Raw genomic sequence first — 24,458 nt, forward strand, 5'->3', positions numbered from 1 at the left:
GGCAGCTACCATCAGGTAGAGTGAGCTGCCACTGTAGGGGCTGTTGGGAGGCTGAGTTCAGCCACCGCACCACCCCTGTCCCACCATGTGCCCGGGGGCAGCAAAACCAGCCACATGTGTCATGGCCTCGGCTGCCCCCCGTGCCTGGGCTGGGTAGGGCTGAGGGACATGCTGTGGACTGGATCAAATCCCTTGGTAAGCCAGATCTAGCCTGCATGGCATATTTTCCCCACCTCTGATTTAGGGGGATGTTTAAATGCTCCCTAATCTATGAAATTTAGGAATGTGCTTTGCTTAAAAGGATGGACTTCAGAACCAGTCAGGGCTCCGTTCTTCCATCCTAATTTAAAAGCTGTTAGTCATAGTCCTGATCTTACAGACATTTAAGTTTATGTTTCTCTTTAAGGAGACTTCTGGTAGTCAAGATAAGCAGGTAGACTAAGTGCTTTCAGGACTGGAGACGATATGAATCCCTGCTGAGATCTGATTGGTACATCTGGCAGAATCTGATCTTATTGTTTAGTTGGGGAGGAAACAAGGTTGCTAAGTGTGCCAATTTTGAAGGGAAAATCCTGACTTGAGGAAAAATAACACAATAGAGGGTTTAATAAATTTTGAATGAACTATTCAGGTTGGTTCAATTACAATCCTTGCACCCATAAAGTGAAATAGCAAAACCCATACAAAACTCCCTTGTCCACCCTTACCTTTAAATTATCTCTCTACATCAATAGTAAATACACTGGATGTATTTTTTGGAGATTAATGACCAGCTCTATAAGTGGCCATCAAATACTCCCAGATTTATAATTTCCAGGGTATACCTTGTGTCCTGATTGTTATTGTTTAATTGTAGTCTACTAAAAAATTCCAAAGCTCTATAAGAAAGAAGCCAAGTAACTATATGGAAAACACATGAATATGTAATTTTAACAGCTGAAATTATATATATCTGGCAAGCCCTACCTAATGGTTGCATTGAGTCCCCTTGGCAATCATACTCCTGTGTTATTTTAACTGTTCCACTAGTTTGTTACATATGTTGTAAGAATTATACTCTATCCAAACTCTAAGGTAGCTTTTCCATGCATAGTAGGCCCAAAAGAGAGCTTTGAAATGGAAAAAGGACAAAAATAACTTGTTTTCTACAGAACCATCAAGTGTCTGCTCAAAGTCAATGATCACTGCTTGGATTTGTGGCCTTGAAAAAAAAATGAATTCCCCATTAACTACTTACCCGGGTCTGGAATTTAGAATGGCAGTTTGTATTTCTATAGCAGAAACACACCAGGCAGTTTTAGTATCGCATTTTCTTTTTTTTGCTCTGACCAGTCCAAAACACGTAACATAAGGAAAAATATAGAATTGTACATCAAAAGATGTGCGTGGATGGGGACGGGGACGGGGCGGGGGGGAGACTATGCTGCAGTCGCAGCAACACTTTGGCAGGAGTGCGTTTACACGTATGCGTGAGCATAACCTCCAAATAGCTTCCGCTTGACTTTATTTTGTCTGTATTTGCATCCAGCTGGTATCTCTGTCTTCCTGCATGATAACCAGAATGCCGGAAATTTGCTGAGGGTGACACACAAAATCAATGAGGACATTTTAGTCATTATATCAAATTAGAAAAAAAAAATCTCAATCCTGACTAAGATGCAGCAAGGAAACAAGCTGCCAGTAACATCATCTGAAGCAGATGGTTCCAACTGCTTGGAATGCTCCTTATTGCATACTTCGGTGACTCCTGAAATAACAGAAAGCTACAGAAAGGAGAAAGGAAGTAAAATAGAAAGTTAAATGCAGTACTGAGCACCATTTAATAGGCTCTTACTGATAGTTTGGTCAGTGCTCCTCTGCCTGTTTGAGAAAAAAAAAATCACTGATAGGTCATGGCTAATGACACATCTTTATCTCGAATGCTGCCATTTTAGAAATATGTATTGAGCATCTTTCAGCCAACATGAATCAAATTTGAAAAAGGATATTGCCGTGGTATGCCAATGGCAGAAAGATGTCATAACTTATAGACCACCTGCGGATTTCAGCATAATTGACTGTTCAACGGAGAAGAACATACTGTTCACTGACAAACTTGTCAATAAAATAAATGATAATAAATGCTTTCTATTTATGCAGTGTGATTTATGAAAGGAACTCAAAACATTCTATAAAAGGTATAGAAGTATTATAAATAACTGATCAGAAACATGGCACAACTTTTGAATGGTGAGGATGACTAACCACTCGAATTTACCGAAAATTACGACAAATTCTTTGCCACTATATTTTTAAATAGGACTAGAATGTCTTTCTAAGATGTACACTTGTCAGGCCATAAGCTATTAGGATCAATAGAGGGATTGCTGGATGAAACTCTATGGTTTGTATAGGAGACTCAAGTATATTATTAAAAAGTTCTCTTCTATCCTTAAATGCTATTATGTGGATTATTACCCAGTTTTACCAGTGAGAAAACTAAGACAGAGTATAAAACCTCTTAGAAATGAAGAGTGTTGCTTATCTCATGTCTCAAACTGCTCAACACTTGTCTGATACTGGTTACTACACTGGCCTGTTTTACAGATTTGGAAACCGAGGTACAAGGGAATTCAATGAATCATCTAAGGCAGGGGCTGTCAACTAGGGGCGGGCGGGGACGGAGCACGAAAACCCCACGCTGCCTCACATGAGTAGGGCCAGGGCGGCGAGAGCAAAGCCACACAGATGCCGCGTTGCCACCTCTTGCCACCCACTGCTCCATGCCCGGCCAATTGCCACCCCCTTTTCCCTCCCACACTCCACGTCCAGCCACTCGCCACCCCCCTGCTCCATGCCCAGCTCCTTACCACCCCCCCAGGGTGCACTTATTAAAAAGGGGGCCACTGGGGGTACACTTATTAAAAAAAGGTTCAAATCCCCTGATCTAAGGTCATGCAAGAAGTCTTCAGCAGACCTGATTACAGAACCTAGAGCCTTTGCTAGGTAAACTTCTCCATTTTGACCATTCAAAGGAATGTGTTAAAGCAATGTCTCTCAACCCATGGTTCAGGACCCAAAAGTGAGTCACAAGAACATATGAAAGGGTCGCAAATGAACTTTAAAAACAGATTAACAAACTTTAAAAATGGATTCTCCTTTGATGGAGAAAAATGTAGGAAACCCTGGGTTTTTGCTTGCAAGTGGGCAGAATTTCAGTCCACAAGGGACTGCTTGGGGCACCCTCCCATCCCACACACTTACCCCCTGCCCCACACACTGCAGGGGCTGGGGCCTGGGGGTGCGGGGCAGTGGGTCAGGAGTGAGGGGCACTGAGTTGGGACTGGCCATCGATGTTTACAAATGGGTCCTGGTACAAAAAAGGTTGAGAACCACTGTGTTAAAGGACAAGTCTCCTGAAAGTTTCAGATATTTGGGATATTGGGAAGCAGTTTTTATAGAGAACTCTGAAGGACATTGTCACGACTGATTTACTGTTGTTCTCCCTCATTTTGAGACTTTTGTTGGACTGAATAAAGTTCTTGGTTTTGCTGCAGGCTGATTTTACAACAGAGCTGGAAAAACTGGGAGGAATTCATACTGGACACAGTTCAGACAGGGGACAAAGGCCATCATTTGAAAACGGCCTAATAATAAGTATTAGTAGCAAGTTCTGCTAGACTGTTTTTTTGGTGAAAGTCTTACAGTACTTATGTGTATCAAAGGTGGCAAGGGTGGTTAAAAACTACGCTGCAGTAGTCAAATAGAGCCATGGTATTTGTGCGATTTAAAAGAGTGCTAAAAGTAACAGGTGAACCTAAACAGGAGGAACAGAGACTGTGTAAAAATGCTAGTAAAGAGAAGATAGTTGAATGGCTGCAATGCTCTGCAACCAAAAATAATGATAACGTTGGACATTGCTTGCCCTATTCTCTTTCTGTTGGGACATACCCGAACTATAACTAGCTAAACAATGCCATGAAGAGAGAAGTTACTTGCCTCTGGAGTTTACTAGAGACCAGAACAGAACGGTCCACATCCTCTGCCAGCATAAATTACTGTAACTTCAAGGAAGTCCATGGAGTTGCACAGCTGAGAATCTGCTCTGATATTGCAATAATGACTGAAAAGCTGCAGTTGTCAGAATCGTCCCCAACGACACTAAACGGGCCTCCCAAAATGCTAGCTACCCAGTCACTTCTTCAATCTGACCCCTGAAGGAATTAAGTTTAAAGAGCTACATTCAGCTAGATTAAAGGACAAAATACATGATTGAAAACTATCAACCACTAATAACAAACAGTCAGAGAGATACTGTGAAGGAAAAAGTGACTGACTTATCAACATTATTTTCCTTGTTCTTGATCTAGGTCATCAAGTAGATTAATATGTAGTTGCAAGCTGTTCATTCATTGTAGAGGAGCATGTACATAGCAGTAAATATCTCCCATGGCACTGATAAACTCTCAGAGGCTATAGGCCAAGGTGTTTATGCTCTGATGGAGACATTTGTGCCAAGTACATGCTCCCAGTGATATAGTTATAAGCATTAAACTCAAAATGTAACTTTAAAAATCTATTACGGTCTATCGCTTTTATTATTTCCAAGATGGACAACTGTGTTGGTTATTATCAATATGTTGTGAAAGGGGCTTTGAGGATTGGGATTTGAGGGGGAGGGGAGGGGATAAGAACATTTAGACCTTATATACATTTCTCAATGTCTAACAAAACTGATTTCTTCTAATATTTTTTCCCTGTGCTCCCTCCAAAAAGTCAGTCAGAAATCAGAATGACTATCAAGAGCTAGATAGATATGTGATCTCTAATGTTAAAGCCTAAGGTCTTCTTTACCAGGGTCCCATTCTCTCTCCTTCAAGATCTTCATTCTCTCTTGCTTTCTCTCTCTCTCAGTCCATTTATCTTTTGCTTCTTTCTATCCAAAACTCATTAAGTTGGGGGAAAAAAATCTTATAATTTCAATGAGACAGTTCCTCGACACGACGTCTAGGATACTATTCTTTTCTCTCTTTCTCTGTCTTCAGTCTTTTGACCTAACACTTTTCTGTTCAGAGAACCTGCCTCTTCTTGACTAATACTGGGATCTGTCTCCAATAATGCCCTTACTGGCTGCTTACTCTATGCTCTGCTGAAAGGCATCTCTCATTGTCCTAAAATTTCTCTCCCCTTCCACAGACTTTCGCCTTAATAGGGGCTCATCTCATCTCTCAACAGCGGCAGCTTAACATTCCTCTGCTCCACGCAACAAGGTTTCTGAGCCCTTTCGACCTGCATGCTAGTTCATCAGCATCGAGAAATTTCTTAACACTCTTCCAACATGGTGACAGGCAAGTTGGGAACAAGGGAGAGATAAACAGTGCCAAGAGCTCAGGAGCCCATAAAATCGGTATAAAGTACACGTGCACACACTGAAAAAGCTTTCAAACAGCTGCAAAATTTGAAACATCTAATTAAAAACAAAACCTGCTTCTGAATTGGGTTCGTTTTAAACTCAAAAGTCATTGAATAGGCTTGAAATCCTGCAAAATGAATTTGTACGACAACTGCTTTGAAGATTGAGGATATAGGAACATAAGACCGGAAAGGGCCTCCTGAGATATTAAGTCCAGCCCTTTGCTTTTGCAGGCCATCATTTACCCAAAAGATTCAACAAAACCTCCATTTCAAACTCTCCCACTTAACCACCAGGCACCATAGCAGGGATAAGGGGAGATGGAGGCACTGGTAATGGCCTGCCACTCCAATGACAGGAAGCATGTAGAAGGTCTTAGGAAAAACACCCTTCTCCATACTACAGAGGAAGAAAAAACCCTCACTGGTCTAGGGAAAAAAATTTCTTCCTGATCCCAAATTTGGGAATCAGTATGACTACTTTGCTTGTCACTATGTTGGAAGTGTGCATGAAGAAAAGCAACAGCCTCCAGCCAAGAATCTGAGTTTTCCAAGTGCTTGTAGGAGCTTTTCACCCTCAGGCTTAGCGGTGGTCAACTGCACAGAAAGGAAATAGCCAGCCCCACAACCCAGAAGCCAGCAGAAGTCCGGAGAGGGAAAAATATTTTTTCCTGGCCCCTTCAAGTGACCAGCAAGAGCCTTGAGGCTTGGGTTATACAGAACAGGGCCGATCAACAATTCCCTATTTGACACTATGGAGCCTTTGATCTTCAGCACCCAAGGGAAGGGGGCACTCTTCTCAATAAAACTATTATTGTACCGGTATCTCATGTTATTTAATTGAATATAATAGGCTCTTAGAAGCCAATTTTGGTCACAGAAGGCTCCACATATTAGGAAGAAGTTGTCAGCCTTTACCCCTTTGGAAACATAACATTGAAGTGGTCAGATAAGAACTTGGGCAAACAAGGATTTGTATTCATTTCTTTGGAGGATCAGGTTGATAGTTTTATGAAAGCTATGGCACAGTTACGTTGCGAGAGGCACCCCCCTTCTCCATGCCTCTGTATATGGAGTAGAAACATCCATACATAATCATCCATACCAGAAGCTGATCATGTAAAACTGAATTTAATCATTAACATAACATTTTGTACAGCAGGTAAAAATAGGCTCAGATCAACAAAACACCATTTTATTTAAATTTCAAAAGCATGCAGCTTTGCATGTTTTCATTATACCTGCTTACTTGAGAATTATTAGCATTATTATTTTTTATAGGATTTTGACAAGACTCGGCTTCATGAGCACACAGGTAAAGAGCCGCGTCTAAGCACTTATCTAGCCTTTAACTAAATAAGCAAGTGAAAATTAAACTTTAAAGCCCCGCAGCAATCAGGAGGAAAGCTCGGGGTGTAAAAATAAAATTATTTTTATAGGCATAAGCAAAATTAATTTCTGTTTTGTGACGTAAAGAAAACAAAACTGAGAATGCAAGTTTTGATTTAAAGATCTGTCAGTCAGCATGTAATTTAATACAGAGTGACATATACTGCTAAAAGGTACATATTAACATTAAACACAAAGACCAAAACTCCGATGATTAATATTACGGTGATGACAGAATGGGAGTGCCTAATTTTAATCCACTGTTTATCTACACAAAGTAATTTATAGATCACTCGACATGTTTTAATAGTAGACATAAAAAGATATCCTCTCATATCCAGTTGCTTGCAAGATCTGACATTTGGAGTTAGGTATTCAGAAAATATCAGCCCTTGCATTTGTTGGACATTTATACAAATAGCTAGACATCCTACACACAGTTTATAAAAAGTGATCTATTAATAACAAAACAGCTCCAGAGGCATATGGCCTCTTAATATTCAGGTGGAATATCAAGTGTTTAACTTAAAATAAGGGCAAGAGCACAAAGAGTGGTCAACACATTGATTTGGCTGCCAAATATAGTTTTTACCATCATAAATCTCAGGCTGACAACTGCACAAAGCCTGCTTTACCTAAACACTGCCAAGTAAGGGTGTTTATTCACCGATTGGCTGATAGTCACTATGACAACTGATGCCACAATTAGACAAGTACAATCCCACTTTCAAACATGCCCACAATTCATTAAGTCAGCAGGACTTTTGTTGACAGTATGTTATGAGGGAAATATTTAATACAATTCCAAGGCTGATATATTCTCTTGTTATCTATAGCAAAATAAATTACAAGAACTGATGAAAACAACCATTTAATTAGCCTAAAGTAAGCCTGAGAAGCTACTCAGTAAATTTTAGTTTATTAAATGAACTCACCGGTTGACAATGCTGCGTGTGTGGAAACGTACTGATGAGGTTGAACAAACGATTTTAAGGCTAAACTAAGGGAGACATTATTTTCAGCAAAACAAAGGTTTGTGGCCTCAAACCCCCAACCCCAAAGAGTTTTCTACCAGCATCTTTCCTGTATCCAGGAAGGAAACTGCACACCAGCTATCTGGTCGAGGGCCGTAGGTAGGTGTAGACATGTACAGCGATCTTAATGCTCAAGTCAAAAGTGACTTGTCTGCAATATTTTGTTCTCCACTGGACTACTGTCTTAAACAGTGAAGGAGGAGGTGGAAAGCCAGAGGCCAGAGGAAGCTAAGGCCAGGTACAGACATTACATTTGTACCAGTATAAGTCTACACCCATAACAGAACAGAAAATTTGGTGCACACTGGTTTAAAACTGGTCTAAGATTTGTCTCCCCGCAAACAGGTATTCTGTTTGCTAACGATCTAAACTACACTGCTTCCAGAAAACCGTGCAACTTAGATCAATTTGGCCCAAGGCTTTTTGAATGTCTGTACCCAGCCCAAGAGTGTCAAAAGGGCCAACAAAGTTGAACAAACAGACAAAAAGCCTTAAAAGACAAGAGCAGCAGTATGGGGAGGCAGGGAGAGTGAGAAAGCACTGGAAGACCTGCGCAGAAATACAAACGGTTCTGACTAGAAGGGCTTTGAGAACCCAATACAGGCAGTCCTCAGACTTACGACGCAATTGGTTCATCTTAAGTCGAAACGTTGCAATTCGGAACCGATTTTCCCATAGGAAACAATGTGATAAATGGGGGATTGGTTCCTGAACCAAGGCCCGATACCCCATTTTCACCAGAAATAACCCAGAATTTTGTACTCAATCAATTATAGATGAGTAATATAGCTACATTAACATATTTATATTGTAAATAGCAATTGTACTGATTTGGAAGGACTTCTTTGAGGTGACTTGGCTGAACTTTTTGAAGGGGTCCTGGTTGGACTTTCTGAAGAGTTCTTGGCTGGAGTCCTCCCAGGAGTCTTGGCTGCAGGTTTTTCTGGAGCCTTGTCTGCTTTCTTAAAGAAAGTGTCCAAGGAAGTTTGGAGACGGGAGATGGGTGACGCATCAAGCGTTGTAAAGTCAAAACTGATGTCGAAAAGTTGAAACAGGATATCAATTTATAAACGTTGTACATGTGAAACGTTGTAACTCGAAACGTTGTAAGTCGAGGACTGACTGTATAGACAAATGATTAGGGGATCGTTGGGGATAATATCTAAATTGTGGTTAGTAAAACTGGGTACTTAAGTCCACATTAACAAACAAATGAGCTGCCCCGGCCTGCCGTGTGAGACAGGAGCCATCACTGTACAGTGCCACATGAAGAATAAGAAGGGCAGAAAAGTTTAAAACAACACTAAGTGCAGCCTAAAGCTTCCTGGTGTGATTTTCAAAGCCAATTAAGAAATCTTAACAGGGAGAGAACTGCTTCCTTTCAATATATCTAATATTCTCATCCTAAAAGATTTCTAATCAGAATATGCTTTATGGATCATTGAGAAGAAAGGATACACTGGGCTTACTCTGGAATTGACTTAACTGCCCACTAACTCCTCCCTGTCTCCCTTCCTCCCCTCCTGACTCACAGATTGAACTACCATCACAGCAAAAACCAACACCAGGCACAGACAAGTTCTGGATGAGCTGAGCAAGTATGCATGGGAGTATGCGTGTGGGGGCCTACTGCTCACTTACGCCTTTAAAACTCACTGTGCTTTTAAACGTGGGTCAATTCAGGCAAAGCCTTAGGTAAGGTTTCCAAGCGCATAGTCTCACCAATGGCAGAGGTGAGACTATAAACCAAGTTTATTGAGGCTCAATACTTACTGTGGTTGTTAGAAATCATGAAATAGTAATAATAGGGGACTAGGTCTTTCCTAAAACAGAAATAAGATGTGACCTTTACTTAAAAAAAACTTACAGACTAATGAGAAACCTGTAGGTCCAAGATGCCCCCCTTCCCCCTCCCTGCAGTTTTCAGTACAGATTGGAGACCTACTATTAGACATGATGCAGTGAGTGCTTAGCAAGACAGTAAGATGGAGGGTAGCTACTTAGCTATGGACAGTGGGCGGTATGTTAATGGTACAAATCTTTTTTGGTTGACTGGCTCATTTTGTTTTATTCATTCACCGTTACACTTCCTCTCATGCCTCCTCACTATAGTTTTGCTGTACATGCCTGCATGTATTTTGTACATGAATGTCAAACATACAGAAAAGGCACCGTTCAAAAAAAATTAAAAAGGACCTGGATCCAACGTGACACACTGTAGTGAAACTCAGTGGCTGGCACTTATAAAAACTTGTGACAAATACAGCCAAGGTCAAAGCGACCTATGTCAGATGCAGGCAAGAAGAGCCTTTTTGAGCTTCTGTGATCCTTGCTAGCCAGTGTTACAGTAATGCTAGAGGGGACATTCAGTGGTTTTGGAGAGACTGGGCATTGCGACAGACCAAAACACACAGACGGTGTTCATGTAGGCAACGTTAAGTGTTGCAACTTCTTAACAAGTGAGTCTGAATGACTTCCCAGTTAATGCATCCGTATCTCTGATTTCAGTTTTAGAACCTGAACAAGATGGGAAAGATGGTAACTAAGTTTAGGGAAGTGGACTGCTTTCTTTTTTTATCTAACAAGCAGGTATGTTCTAATCCCCAAAACACCTGAACAGCCACTTAGCAACACAGTCATGAAACAATCAACCTATTTTGTACCGGGCATCCGTGTCCGTAATTTCTGTAGTTACTGGAAGGGAACATGGTTGCAAAGCTGGTGGTTAGTGCAAATTAGTCCCCTGGCTTTAATTATTTTTCAAATAAACAACGGGGAGCTAGTGTTACAAACAGCTCCCAGTTGCTATTGTCTGAAACCAATGTATATATGAAAAATGGTATCTAGTAGCATACTTTTCACAACTATAACTAGATAAAGTGGTCTGCTTGAATAAAGCCTTTTCTAGAATATATATCTATATCATCTCTCTCGCTATATAGTACTTTTATATATTACTTTTATAGTATATCTATCTATATATAGTACTACTGATAGATACATATATATCAAATACTGTACTACTGATATAGCTATATATTTATTACTACCAATAGTGATATCTATATTATATTATTATAGATATAGATATCTATTGATATCTGGCTCTGCTCCTTGCCGCCACACATAGCTCCCAGAATTGGCTGGAGCCTCATGCCACCGGGCAGCTGCACCTGCACGGGCCACGAGCACCCCAAGGGCCTACTACTTGCTGCTGCTGATGGGGGCTGTGCTCAATAGGGTAGCTCCCACACCCCCCACCTTCCCTCACACCCCACAAATCCCAAATCCTCCACACCCCCAACATACCTCACACCCCTGCACACCCAGGCTACACTCCCTCACAAACCCCACACGCACCCACGTACACACCCCACCATACAGACATACTCACCCCACACAATATACAAGAGTAAGACTTTCTTTTTGAGCTATTATGCAATCGTCTCTATAGACACTCTGCAAATGCACACAAATCAGGATGCAAATAATTTTTTTAATAAAATTAAAATTATAGTAGATTAGTATATGATTTGACTTTTAGTATATGATTTGTTTTTTTTCTGGTTCCAAGATGGCAACCCCTCCCCAAACCCCACCAAACTTCTGGGGGCAGAAATACCAGAGTACTTCTGGGTGCAAGGGGAGGTGAGTTAGGGAGTGGGACTTCCGTTCCCAAGGTGGTGACCAGGGGGCAGGGCACCTGCCAAGGGGCAGGGCTACCAATGCCGCCCTTGACAGCTCACCAAAACTCATTAAGTGGTCCTCCAGCCAAAATAATTGCCTACCCCTGGTGTAGACTGTTACAATCTGAGTCTAACACCAATACTATACAGATACAATTGTACAGACCAATAACTGCCTCTTCCTTAACACCGCTGGTTGCATTAACATAAATTTGTTTCAGCCAGACTTGCTTTACAGATTTGCACCCATAGGTCAGGCCCTGCATGCTGAATGACAGTGCAGGAATGGTAAAAGGAGGTCCAGATCTTTTGAGAGTTAATGGAGAATTGCCCCTTATGGTGACAATGGAAGACCCTGGCACAGACAGCGCACTGAAACGGTTTCTTAGCATTTCAATTATTTGCTGTGTGCCATCATTAAAATTGCCTTAGACCTTTTCTGGGTCAATCATTACACCAACAGCAAGGCCTGCTGCTGGTATAATCTACAAGATGCAACATGTTAGCAACTAGCGTGCACGGCATAAAATAAAATCAGATTAAGAACCTTCACGTAACAAATATTAGATTAGTTTGCACTTTTAACACGGTTCATCCTGGTACTTGCAAATTAGGGAAGCACATATTACCCACAGTTAGCACACACAACGGATGCGCAGAAAGTAAGAGACTTGCCGGAAGGGATACAGCAAGACAGTAGCTGAGTCAGTGATATAATCTACAGTAGGGCTGTGCCAGTTTCGTAGCTGCTGGGGGTTGCGTGCTGCACTAATTGTGTGGGCGCTGGGCTTCACGCTATGTAGGTGGCATGCTGTGGGGGTCGCATACTGTGCAGGGTCCCAGGACCCCACCATGTGCCCCTCCACCCGCCGCATGGGGAAACTTCACTTTAATACTCCCTGCCACACTGGTAAGTCCTCCCCTTCCCCTCCGCTGCTGCATGAGAAGCACATGAGCCCCTGCCACTCAAACCAAGAGCTTACCAGACCCCTCCTGCTGCGCTCTCCAGCTCCAGGGACTCAAGCCACCATTGCAGCCAGAGGAGCAATGGTGGGAGTGGTGGCTAGGCAGGACCCCACGGGCCTCTCTTTACCCCCTTACAGGTGAGATGAGGCCTGCGGGCCACCATTTGGAGAGCCCTAATCTAAAGATTTTGATTCCCAGACTCCTCTCACCACTAAACATCACTGCCTTGGATGGTACTGTCAAAGTCAGATGAATTCTCAGATCACTCACGTGTATCAGAGATAGTAACCTGATCCATCCAGATTAATACAGACCTCATGAAGTGCTTACGCAATGCATGCTTTTTTTCTCCACAGGCCTACGATTACAAGGGCTCTTCTGAAAGGTTGACCGATTTCCACTCACATTTCTCACCCATTGTAGGCCTTTTCGAGGAACTTCATCAAAGACCTGGTGCAAAACCCATTAATGTTAATGGAAAAGCTTCCCGGCTAATTTCATAGATTTCATAGACATTAGGGCTGGAAGGGACCTTGGAAGATCATCGAGTCCAGCCCCCTGCCCAAAGGGCAGGAAGTCAGCTGGGGTCATAGGATCCCAGCAAGATAAGCATCCAGTTTGCTCTTGAAGGTGTTCAATGTAGGCGCTTGAACCACCTCCGGTGGCAGGCTGTTCCAGACTTTGGGGGCTCGGACAGTAAAGAAATTCTTCCTTATGTCCAGCCTGAAACGGTCTTGTAGTAGTTTATGACCATTCGACCTAGTCGTCATCCCTTGGGGCGCTCTGGTGAACAAACGCTCCCCCAGATACTGGTGGTCACCCCTGATAAACTCACCCTGATAATTCACCAAATGTTGGTCTAAGAGCCCTGACGCTCTACGTCTCTCGGTTGACACAAAGGCTGAAGATGACAAATAATTCCTTGTGCATCGTTAGAGAAAACTCACGACACGAGCGCTACTGTGCTGATGGGAATTTCCACGTTTTTATGCCTTGTGGCACTACTGGATGCCTGCCTGCAGGGCCTGGTTTGACAGTTTTGAATTAAGAGCCAGCTTTGCATTGTCTCATCAACTTTACCCCCGTCTCCTTCAATGGATTGCTTTTCACCTGCATCATCAGGACCCTGCCGACCCACCAGATTGCAGCCTGCTGCCCCCAAAGACGTATGCCATTGGCTCAACTTCTGAGCGTTACCGCAACATTGTACTTGATTACAGCCTCGTCTTCCTGGAAAGTGTGTGTGTTAATGAGATAACGAACCACCTGCTTAACTGTAAGCACGTGAATAGCTTTATGAGCTTCTTTCAGGTATATTGCTTTTCATGGGACTGCTCATATACTTACATTTTAAAAACTTGAGCAAGTGCTCTGTTGAATTGGGGCCTACCAGAAAAATGCAAGAACAATGTGCATTTTGATGGCAGCGTGAGGCTTATTTTTTAGTCAGGTAGGTATTTAGAGAGCAGAAATGTAAGGTATTTAGACAGTCTTGAAAAGCCTAATATTCAATAGGTATCAACCTAGCTTCTAAAGGTGGCTTTACAAATTAAATTCTAAATTCTTCATAGGACTCATCTATTTGACGCATGTGCATGTTAAACTTTCTGCCTGCAAACATGATATATTAGACAAAAAGTTCTTGCACGTAACCAAATACAAGACTGCATTCATACTATGCTCTAAAGCAGCAATTTCCAGATGTTTATGGAGGGCTGCTTGTCAAGGGATGGTTTTGCTGGTTTTAAATATGAATGTGTTGTGATGCTCTCGTTCAGTTAGGACTGAGTTGTTATGTAATAGTTACCAATGGACCTCAACAACATTTGAAAGCCAGTAGTATATTTGAAAGAGATGACTGTCAGCTCTTGTAAACTCTAAAAGTTGAGACAGCTACCTGACCAGAAAACCATTTATCGTAGGTGTATTTCTCACTTTTAAATGCTAATATTGCTATACAGAAGGCGAAAGCAGAACCGATTTAGTGATTTTTTTTTTTTTAATTCTAATAATCTTCCTTAGATTTGTTGTGGTAGTTGAGGCGCAAACTCAATGGAAATCTTTTCACTGACTTCAATGTCCTTTGGGTCCAGCCTCTAGGGAAAGGCTAAGGTGAGTGACAAAGCGATGATGGCATTTCAGATCAAATAAAGGATGAAAGACATAGCTTATGATGAAAGGAATGATCTGACTTGTGGGACAGAACCAGCTCTACTGCCTTTACATATACGAGTCATTTCATACCTTGCTGGTGTGTTAGGACTGCAATATCAGACTCATGGAAAAATCAAATACGCAAAAGTGTAATATTATTGTATTTCTGGCCTGCCATTGGTTGCTGCAATCTTGTGCCTGTATCACTCAGGGATGTGGAACTCAGCGGTGGCATTATCTTACATAAAATCACGCGGGTTAGCACGAAACAAATCTGCTGATAATGTGCTGCCGCAGTGCCACCGCGCTCGTGTTTCTCCTGTGATGTTATGCGTAGAGGTATCAAAACTTTGTAAATGCAAGGGAGCACTGTATCTCCTAGTATTTACTAAAGGAAAGCAATCAGTGTTTCTGTACGGCCACACAACAAGCTGAAGTTATTAAAATATAATGCTCAGCCTGCTTTTATTTCAGCCGATGAATAAATATATTCTGCAACTTATTTCCAAAACAAGTGTCTGCTCTTGCTAGCCTTGCCATGTTATGTTGCATCTCAACACATTAAAAGTTAAAAAATTATTTAGCCTGAATTGTTAAAATTTTCATTAATGGCAATTTATGTCACTCAAAGAAGCCTCCTTGGGAAGAACATGGCATGCTTGTACAAACCTATTATGAGAGTTGTCAGAAACATTTGTCCTTATGAAATATAAATAGACAGTATGTTAGAAGATTTACTGTGGGATCTGTTATTTATTTAAAAACAAACAGGTTTTTTTATTTCATCTTTCAGTAAACCAGGTCATGTCGCTAAGATGAGGAGGTTCGCAGGCTAATGATAATGCCTTAGTAAATATAACTAGCAACAATTTATTCATTTCTTACAGTGCCCCATATTGAGAGGCCAAGGCAGTGTGGTAACCTGCAGGGATCCCTAAATTTATATCAGGGCAAATCTGCAATGGGTGTAAAAGGCTGAAGTTATGCCCATTTACACCAGCTGAAGATCTGGCCCAAGTGACTAAAGAGGTGCAGAGGAGCCTTCAATTTGCCAGTCCTTTCACTACCTGCTTGCAATGGGACCTGGGTAATGCGCATGGTTCCCATATGTATTGTGGAAATACTCCAGGCGTCAGACCCGGAGGCAGGCATGGGCGACTCGGATACAAAGGGAGGCCGAAAATGAAAAAAAAAAAATTACAATTGTAAAAAAAAACCAGTTTTAATATTGTGCATATATGGGACTGGCAATGTCATCAATTGAGAACGAACTATTTAAAGACATGGATGCCATAGATGTGATAAAGACTTCTGCAACAAAAAAATTGTTCTCTCTGGCAAAGTGGGATCTGATACTAGAAGTTTGTCCGGGGCCGCCAGGCGTTATTACCTTCCCTGGAGAACATTGCCTTTCCTGCGCGTTACCTTCTGTACTGGGGATCGCTTTACAGGGCTGGGGCTAAAGGACACACTGACATTAGTTAGGACACACTAACATTCATTAATGTAAGAGCCACAGGACGTTGCAGCCTACTGTTTATTTCTGCCATTTCTAATGGCCCATCTCACAATTTTCTGTCCAGGGCACAGAACACAGTAATTCAAATGATGATCACACACTTTACTTTACATCTCTATTGCTTCTAGATATCAATACCAGGCCCATTACTGTGGTCCCTGAGTACCTGTAATTACTGCACCATGTTCTCTTCACTCGCAAATTTTATGCTTTTGCCTCACTAAGAAAATTAGCCAGTTCTTAAAGACTATTTCACTACGATGAATCCAGCCAGTGCTGGCTAAGGCGGCGATTCCTTTTATTTTAATTTTTTTTAGGGTTAACATTAATGCAGATCTTCACAAAGAACTCCACTAGGGAGTGCGGCACTTTTCAGCTCACCAGGTTTATTATCCAGAATCCATTTCAGATGGACAAAAATCCAGCCCAATATTTACTTGCCACTGGATACAAGCGTTAGCGAGTGAAGTCTGCACAAGTGTCAGAGAGGTGGATAAATCCTTCAACTTTGTTAAATGTAGAATAAAGGAGAGAATAACTTGAATTAAATTCCTGTGCCCACTTGAAATGATGTCTGGCTGTGCCTCTGTACCTGTGCCTGATTTTTGCATGAAAATATTCTCTTTGTCCCTATCTGGTGCTCTCCTTCAAAAAGGAATTGAGTTTAAAAAGCAGGCAATAATGTAAGATTTTTAAGCAAACAGTTCAATATTTCCTTTAAAAATGTTCCCTGTATTCAAGAGCACTTTGATTTCTATCTTTTTTTTAAGGCTTTGAAACTCTACCTTTTAAAAAAAAAAAAAAAAAAGACGACGACGACCATCCCTGATTTTGGTCTTTTGTTCCTTTATGAGCTTTGTCCCTGACTTTTAAATGTGGAGAGAGTTGGGAGGCATGTTGCGAAAGGAGAGAAAATAAAAAAAAATAAAAACCCTTGCAAACGGTGTTAAATATACCTTTTGTTCATTATGTTTAATATAAAGTTTGCTAGGAAGATTGGTATTGAATTATACATTAATTTCAATGCTAAATAACTCTTCTATTTAAAAAAATCTTAGTTTTCTTATAATATACAGTAATTAAAAGTGAACCAAAAAGAGGCAGCAATAAATCAAGGTGCACAATGCAGCACAAATATTATAATTAATATTTAACATAAGTTTTGATTACTTTTAGAGTAAGTACAAGAAATATCAATTAGAATATATATTCAAACTTTGCTGCCGTTTCCCCATTATGCTGTGGAAAAGGGTTATTTTTAATTCTGGATATTGCATACAAAATAATACATAGGCCCTAATTAAATATAAGGCTGCAATTCAATCGAGGGTTTCTGCTGATGTCATAAATAATAGGAGCACAGCTCGAGGTATCAATGAATGGCAGCCAAACCCTGAGATTGAATTACAACTTCAGCATTCAGTCTGTGGATCTGTATTGTTATTTGTAATAGATGGAAAATGATTATTATTATTTTTAAATGCAGACAAAAAGAAGGAAATTTGAATTCAAAATCTGGGACTAGGTGGTAAAAGATTAGAACGCGTGTGATTAGAGAACACAGCTTATTGGAAATTGAAATGTACAAATGTGCCAGCGAGTAATTCCATATTATAGACTAGATTCAGGGTATATATATGATGGTGGGGGGAGGTATTTTTTAGCCTGTGGGCATGCTGCTATTCATGAGCACAGTCTGTACCCTGAAAATGATTTGTGTGCATCTGTCTAATGAACATTGCCACTAATTAACTGATTTGTGCCCACAGTCCAGTTAGCTGGAAGTACAAGCAATTAGATTTGTACCCAGGAGTTACCTATGAACAGAACAGGGCAGGCTCAAAACGAGGACAGACCTTGTTACCGTTCTGATCCTCTGCGTGATGGTGAAGTTCTCCGCTTCGGCCCCATATGGGGGAATGGGATCGCGCTCTTCAAACTGCCCCACGTCTACGTAAAGCCTAATTACACGTGAATGCCGTTCTGCATACAAGTGTTGTGTCCAGGTGGAGCTTTCGTACTGATGACAATATACCTTCCTCCTGACAAAATGTAACTTCGGGAATTAAGACGCTTACCCCAAATAAACGATCTTTTAATAATATTTAACATATTTGCAAGAGGCAAGGATTTCTTAGGGTGATATCTTTTCTTGGACCAACTACATAGTCAGGATCAGAGTCTGACAAGCTTTCAAATGCAAGACATTGTTCATCAGGTCTTGCATTCGAAAACTTGTCAAGCTCCATCTCAACTCTACACTTGGTCCAACAAAAGATATCACCCCAAGAAATTCTTGCCTCTTGCATAATTCATGGACCCTCATGACTACAACATCACACTGACATCATTTAACATACTGGATTTCAGGTAGGGTGTATATAAGTAAAGAAGAGTGGTACTTAATCAGTATGGAGGCTTGCTCTCAACAGATTGTGTAACGCCTACCTGCTGTACCGTAACTGTAGGTCACATATTTATATTCATGCCCATTTTCTCCTGCTTGCTATGTTAACCTGGATATGGAGATATGCATTGATCCCCCTGATTTTGGCTTGCAAGCGGTAAACAGTAAAAGGGCTAAATTGTGGGGTGAAAAAGACAGTCATAACTGCACTGATCTGGAGTACACCCGGAACTGGATTATGGCTTAGCATCACAGACGGCTGCCTGGTTCCCCTGATTTCCTATGGGAGGAAAGAAATCTGGGCCATCTGGGCCAGACGTTTACCTGGCATCTTCCTTCCTCCTCTGTGCTGTCTCAGCTATGCTGGCTTGTGTGTTGAGGGGCAGAGCCAATGCTCCACGTAAAACCGTCCTCTTTTCTGGGAAGAAGAAATAAACCCTCTGGAGGCTGCTGTTTCTCCCCTGCCCTACTGTCCTGCTTGTGTAAGGTAGACTTACATCTCCCTGTGGGCCACAAAACAGTCCTCAGGTGCTTTTACAGTCGGTGAATCTTCTGCCCCCTCTGTTAATGAAGCAAGTATCTTTTACTTTGTATTATTGGACTGTAAGTTGACATACTCTTGCCACTCTAATAACCACATGGGATTTTAAGGAAAAGAAAAATAGGTTATTCAAGAAACTCAAATTTGGTCTGGCTTATGCTAACAAGAAGCGACCGCTAAGCAATCCTAAATATACGCAGTTTATCTTCTTGTAACATAAGGATTTCTTTTCATATGTGGTAAAAGGAGATTATTGTTAGTTTTCTTATGGATATTTTTATGTGAGCTTGTGTTATTAAACAGAACAATTTTACAATCTTTGCTCCAAAAAGGCTTGTTTACTAAAACAATATTTATGCTGTAGCATTAGACATGCCTGGATAATCTGTTGCATGCCATTCGTGCTGTATTTAAAAAAAAAATGGTGAAAAATTCCTGACCTCCCAGATGCTTGTGGGTACCTCCAAATTGCTGATGGAAAATTAAATGACCCGGCCTTTATGCTACCTAAATATGTACTTGGTTTTTTTGTACCAATTACCTGAAAACGACTTCTTGGACTTAGACCAAGTATTTTCTGATCAGCGTTTAGCAGAACTGTCACAGCATGAGGCAGATAGATACCTTCAGAGGTCTTAATGAGAGAGATGCACGAAAAGGGAAAAGCGACATGCAAAATTCGACTCTAAACTTGCACGCTCGCTCTCATTCACTCTGAGTACATCGCAGCATCAAGTCATGTACATGCAGTATATTCTGCTGACGAAATAACCCTGGCATAAATACAGCTGCTTCTACATAGCTGATAAACAGGTATTTCAATTTGTAATGCAAGCTTACATTGGTACAGGGAGATGTTGATCCCACAGCGATGTTTAGAAAATGAAAACAGCTGTCTCCGTCCCTAGACGCACATAGTACTGTAATAACAATCTTCCTCCATGATAAGGTACTGGAGGTGTCAAACAGATACTTCTCTTCCATTCCTCAGTTCATTCTGACTTACTACCAAATACTGTTTCTTTACTTTTTTTCTCCAACTGGCTGACAGATTGCGTAGAGAGTGAGACAGCGGCGTTGTAGCACCTGCCGCAGTAGCTCTTGAGTTTGGTCTTGTCTTAGCTCTTTTAGGGGAAGAGAAGAAAGCCATTAACATCCTTCACTGTTTCCCCTCAAACTGGCAATGGCTGGCATAGATGCAGCGCTTCTCAACAGAGAAAAGTCTTAGTCATTCTGGAATTGGTTTTACCCTTATTTTGGGGTTGACAGACCAAACGCAGCCTCAGCCCTATAAAATGAAACCTGGCTCCTTAAGTCACGGGGAATCTTGCCATTTGGCTCGGATGCCAACATCTTCCATTTGGCTGGGACAGCAAACCCAATATTGACTGATACAAAAGAAAAAGTGCCATGCATGTTAACTCCTGTGGCTGCTCTGTTTGCAGGTGAAAGCAATGTCGCGAGCCAACCACCGGCAGCAAGCACCTTCTCCCAAGTCCTAAGGGAGGGGACAAAGGTTAATTTATCTCTTTCCTACAAGTCATCAAGGTGTAAAGGCAACAGCTCGGCTGTTCCCCTCTCCTGGCTGGGACAAGTTGTCTAAGTTTCATCCTTCTTCCACAGCAGGAAAAAGGGTCACTGGGACTGCAAAGAGTGGGGAAAGAGAGAGGATAGAGGAAGAGATAGTTCACTAGCAGCATGAAATGCTTCTCTTTGGGTAGCAGAGAGAGCAGAAGCAGTGGTATAGACCCATTTTGATCGGTCTTTTCTTCGGACGGAGACCAGGTCAGTGCTCTGATGTGGTCGAAGCATTTAAGCCCATGGAAGTAATAGCCTAGCAGACAAATGTCTTGAGTTCCCCGCAGCCTAATATTCGCTTGGGAAAGATAATGAGTTTCTATCTAATTGTTTATTGTACCTGCTGCTTTATATGACTGAAGATTGTTATAAAACACACTGAAATGGTGATTCATATATCACACAGTGAAGAAACAGGAGTCTTGCCTATTTGTGAATTACACCCCATTTTTCACAGCCTCAGAGCTTCGGTGAGCAATGCCAATGACTGGGATTTTGTTTTCTCTATGTATATTTTTCAGTCTTGACTCTCTGCTCTTGTCAAACACAATTTTCTCTCTTTGTTTCTTTCTTCCTTTCTGCTGCCAACATTATGAATGAATTCCTGATTCTGTAGCCAAAACAGAGCTAGCAGGAAGAGAAATTTACATTGATCAGATAGCTTTTCATAGGTGGTAACATTAATTATATCAAATACTATAGCTATAGTGACAACAGTTTTATTATCATAAGTAGGGAGGGTCTCGTTCATTTTTTTCCTCGGTGACTAAAGGATAATAACCTATATACGGTGCGGATCATCAACAAATAGAACCAGCTTTAAACACACAATCACTTTTTAGGTTCATACAAAGAGGTCAAGAGAAATAATAAAGATCCACTATGCTACAGGATACAGTAACCATTAAGCAATGGATTAAAGTTGAAACTTTTTGAAAGCTGGACAATGGTGTATGAAATCTAAACCACCCCATGGAAATTTCAACATAAAATGGCACTGGAAGTGAGAAACGCAGATTTTTTTTTCTTTTCCTAGAGCTATATTTTTCTAACACAGAAGACAGAGAAGCATAATCAGTCATGGTCAAAACCCTGCCAGTGAATATTACTTATTTAGCCTCATATTCCAGGTGACTCACAACTTGTCTACCTGCCAACATCTGAAAATAATAAGTTATAGTAAAGTTATTAACTAGAACTATGTGAACTTTGAAGTAGCTAAACCTAAATTAAATATAAACATACAAAACAGCCTGGGGCTAATTAATTTAATTCAGGCTCAATCACCTAGCTCCATCTTTGTTTGTTTGTACCTGGTTTTTTCCCTTCCTCATCCTATGTGGTCTTCTCAGAAAGAACACCTGAAAAGCTGGATGGGGTAAAGATGCAATCTTTTGCTCTTTCAATCAAAAACATGTAGCCGCACAGTCCAAAGAAACAATCCTCAGTGCAGGGGTGGTTTGCAATGAATTCTGTGCAAAATCAATTCTCAGCTGGTGCAAGTCAGCAGAGCTCTACTGCCAATGATTTGCAGCACTGGAAGATCCCACTCTGGAAAGGCTTATACCCACACAACCTGCAGGCTGATTGGGAAACCCCCCTATCCTTTTGACTGTCAGAAATAAATTGCTTACAGGCTGCTCTGATGCTACATGGTGCTCCCTACAGGAGATCCCTGTACGTGCTAAAGAAATGTGGAAGGCTGGTTCCACAACTAGCACTAAGGGAATCATCTCTTGCTAGCTTTTTAAGAAGCATTAAGCTATTTTACCACTGACTGAGCTCTTCTGCTGCCCTCGATAGTCTGATAGCATGTCCAAACATTAGAGAACACTTCAATGAGCTTGCTTAGAGAGGCCACCTTTGGCAGGATCATTTTTAGCATTTTATAGGTTTGAAACTTCTCCGAGCCTCAAAAAGGGAATGAAAGAAAAAATGTGCTAAAAATAAAAGTCTTGATTTGGAGTGGCAAGAGTGAAGAAGCAAGGAGATCTCAGAATTGCAGCCGCAGCACAAGGTAACAATAGACTGAAAATAATAATAAAAAAAAGTATCAGTTCAGCTGCCTTGTAAAAAGAAAAGAATGCACAATAGCACAACAGTGAGTTCACCTATTATATAATTGGAGGTTGTGTGTACATGTGCAGACAAGAAGACAGAATAAAAAGCCTCCTCTAGGAAATCCAAAACTTGGCAGGTTTGGCCAGGTAGAGTAGGAGGCTGGTAGTGTCTAACAACAAAAAGAAACAGTCTGTAACTAGGGTTTGAAGCAGGCTGCTCCTCTCCTTGCTAAACAGCAGCTGGTTTTATTGCTGCAGAACTCATAAAAACAAAGGGAGAATAAGTCTGGCGAGAGAAATAAGGCATAGCGAGGGCGAGAGAGAGAAGAGCTGCAATGTGAAACACTGTGTGTCAGTTGTGCATCTGATTTCATACAAGGATGTCTTGGAGAGCTGTGGAAAACACTGCAGGTCTTGGCTCCTGATGGATTTGCAATGGGGCTGGAGTTCAATTCCCAAGAGGTTGGAGAGAACCCAATCCCTGCAGGTGGGCTCTGTCTGGACTACCCTCCACTTGCCCCCAAAGCTGCAAGCCCTCCCTAATTAACCTTAATGTCTTGACATGGCTTACCCAACATCCTGCTCATTCCTTCCTGGGAATGGGAGCCTCTGTCTTATGGCATGTGGGATCACAAATTTTAACTGTACAAAAAATCCTCTGTTTAAACATGAGAGGATCGTTCTGAACCTGCCAGCCAGACTGCAGTCAACAGGGTCATGGGTTTTATATAAATAAATGTTGTGCACTACTATAACAACTACTTTCACATATTTGGTGTAATGAGAATGAATCCCTGGACACACACACTATAAATATATTCAAATTATTTTACAATGGGCATTGGTTTGGAAGGAGCTTCGTTACCAGCTTGCCAGATACAGACTAGAGAGAAATCCTTCTGGCAAACGCTTATCTTTCATGAGGTTTTAACTTGAAAGGTAGCATTAAAAGCCATCTCACCCACCTTAAAAAAACCACAGTCCCTTAACATCATTTTAACAGTCAATATTAGCAGTGCCTTCCCTGCTACTGCTTGTTCCCACTCAGTCAAACGGGCAAGTCTGTTTAAGTTCCCCTGTGTCTGGTGAAGGATCCAGGTCACTTCAGTCACTCTTAGTAGTTGGTATGAACAAGAGTGAGCTGTGGAGCAGCAATAAGAGCTATATTTGTGGCTAGTTATTGATATGACAGCTGCTTTGATTTGAAGATTTCTCCTCTGTTGCAACTTCTGTCATCTTCATTGTGAGTTCTGCCTCATAGGCTTTGGGCTGAGGCATGAGGATATTGAAGAAGAGATGGCAGACCTTGAAAAAGGACCTGGGGGTTACAGTTGACCATAACGACCACTTCAACGAGCTAAGGAGGATAGTTGGGGAAGCGCTGAAGTCTCAGAGGGGAGGAGAGCCGGGTGTTCAAGGGGAGTGGTCGGTCCTTAAGGAGACGATCCTCCAAGCCCAAAAGAAGGTAGTCCCGACGAGAATCAAAGGGGGCAGGAGAGCATACAAGCCACCATGGCTCACCAAAAACATCCGGGAATGTCTCCTTGCTAAAAAGGAGGCTTACTCCCAATGGAAAGGAGGGGTCATCACCAAGGAGGACTATTCGGCAGTTGCTCGGGGGTGTAGGGGGGTAGTTAGGAAGGCCAAGGCAGAGATGGAACTGGGACTAGCTTCCCGGATTAAGGACAACAAGAAGTCCTTTTTTAAATACACAGGGAGTAAAAAGAAGGCCC

The sequence above is a fragment of the Alligator sinensis genome, unplaced genomic scaffold (genome assembly GCF_000455745.1).
Source record: "Alligator sinensis unplaced genomic scaffold, ASM45574v1 scaffold121_1, whole genome shotgun sequence".
Lineage (NCBI taxonomy): Eukaryota > Metazoa > Chordata > Crocodylia > Alligatoridae > Alligator > Alligator sinensis.